Genomic DNA, 2,325 nt, shown 5'->3' on the forward strand with positions numbered 1-2,325 from the left:
GGTGTCAGCCAACTCCGAGGATCGCAATCTCAGTGATAGGCAATTGTTTTTTTAGTTTAGTTTTTTTTACCCTGTCTCAAACTGTAACCCTTACCTTAACCGTTTCGGGAATTAATTCCTAAACTAAATGTTTTAACCCTTTCCCAAAATCTTAACCCTTACCTTAACCATTCAGAATGAATGCCTATACTTAACCTTCGAAATTTGATGTTAATGGATACATTTTCGATTCTGAATTGAAACTATGAGACCTTGTTGGGGTGTTTGTTTGCTTGCATGAGTGTGCGTGTGGTGTGCTGCTGACGTATATAAGTTTTGCAAAATGTTGGACTGTCTGTAAAAAGAAATCCCCAAGCTCTGTGTTTATTTAACTTTGGACATGATGATGATTCTAATTAGCTATGACTTACAACCAGATACTCTGTTTCTCATGGAATATACTTGTGGTTGAACATTGTTAACTGGTGTTGACAGTCATCACTGTGAATCATAGGCTGACACACTAGGTTGTTAGATCTGGTTTCTCTCTGCGTTTCTGCCTAACAAAGGAGTCGTTCTCTCCCGTTCACTTCTCTGGAGGCTTTCTGGGGGCTCTAGTTCTATGTTCCCGCAGAGCACTTTGTGTAACATGTCTTAGGAAAGATTTCTGTCCAAATCTTAAGTGATTGTTTGTGTGGTTTCCTTCCCGCCACAGTTCCCTGAGAGAGGAGTATATCTGCAGTCATCAGAGGCTTTGTTACTCTCCTGCTGAGAAACTGACCCCATCACCAGACCACCACGGACATTCCTCTCTCTGGTGTTCTGCCTCAATCTCCTCTCTGACTCCTTCCCTCATTCGTTCATTCATTCATTCACGCACTCTCTCTCTCTCTCTCTCTCTCTCTCTCTCTCTCGTTCTCTCTCTCATCTTCTCTCTCACTCTCTCTCTCTCTCTCTCTCTCTTCTTCTCTCCCTCTCTCATTCTCTCTCGTTCTCTCTCTCTCTCTCTCTCTCTCTCACTCTCTCTGTCTCTTTCTCTCTCTCTCTCTTCTCTCTCGTTCTCTCTCGCTCTCTCTCTCTTTCTCTCTCTCTTCTTCTCTCCCTCTCTCTCTCGTTCTCTCTCGTTCTCTCTCTCTCTCGCTCTCTCTGTCTCTTTCTCTCTCTCTCTCTTCTTCTCTCTCGTTCTCTTTCTCATCTTCTCTCTCGTTCTCTCTCTCTCTCTGACTTTGTCTCTCTCTAATAGAGACATTGCAGTCAATCAGTATCTCGCTCAGCTCTTCTTTCTCCCTCTTTGAAAGATGGATGGAGAGAGAGAGACTTAAAGGAGAGGATAGAATGTGGTAAACATATAGAGAGTGATTGATAAGACTGAATCATTGCCAGAAATAAATCACAGGAGCAGAATATGATGCCCCCTTGTCCCATGTAAAACCACCCAAGCCAAAACTATAGCAATTTATTCTTCTTTCCAATACCACCTCCTGCAGAGTACCAATTATTTGAAATTCTTCTTGTGGAAACATTTTCCAAATTTGAAAAGGTGGTCAAACATGAAATATTCAACCTGTCTGAATTGACATAGACGCTGGATTCCATTTTTATACCTTTCTGTTTTGTTTCATTCTTTTGAACACACAGTTACTCTACTTAAACAGAGTGAGGTCAATACTTCCCCCAACTGCGTGTGTTTTTGGACAGAACTCCCAGTAATAGTAGTCCGTTGGTCAAAAAGGGCTTTTAAAAAGCTTCCTGGTGTTTATTGGTATTTATAAAAAAAAAAAACAGGGTATATACGTAAATAACATTAAAAGAAAGGAGATTCATAAAAGTAGAATCATCCCTTAAGGCCTGTAAATTGTGTTGCTCTTCTTGACTGAGGAAATTCATAATCATACAGAACAAAAAAAGAGGCACTTTAACTGAAACAGGCAACGTGTGGATGACATTGCTGAAACAGGCAACGTGTGGATGACAGCGCTGAAACAGGCATCGTGTGGATGACAGCGCTGAAACAGGCAACGTGTGGATGACAGCGCTGAAACAGGCATCGTGTGGATGGCAGCGCTGAAACAGGCATTGTGTGGATGACAGCGCTGAAACAGGCATCGTGTGGATGACATCGCTGAAACAGGCAACGTGTGGATGGCATCATTGAAACAGGCATCGTGTGGATGGCATCATTGAAACAGGCATCGTGTGGATGACATCGTTGAACAGGCAACGTGTGTCACGTCCTGACCCTTGTAAGAGGTCATTTTCCATAGTAGAGCGGTCAGAGCGTGACAGGTGGGTTGTTTTTGGTGGTTTTTGGGTTTTCTGTTTATATGTGGGTTTTTCTAGATTTCT

This window comes from Salmo salar, chromosome ssa09, assembly GCF_905237065.1.
Source record: "Salmo salar chromosome ssa09, Ssal_v3.1, whole genome shotgun sequence".
NCBI lineage: Eukaryota > Metazoa > Chordata > Actinopteri > Salmoniformes > Salmonidae > Salmo > Salmo salar.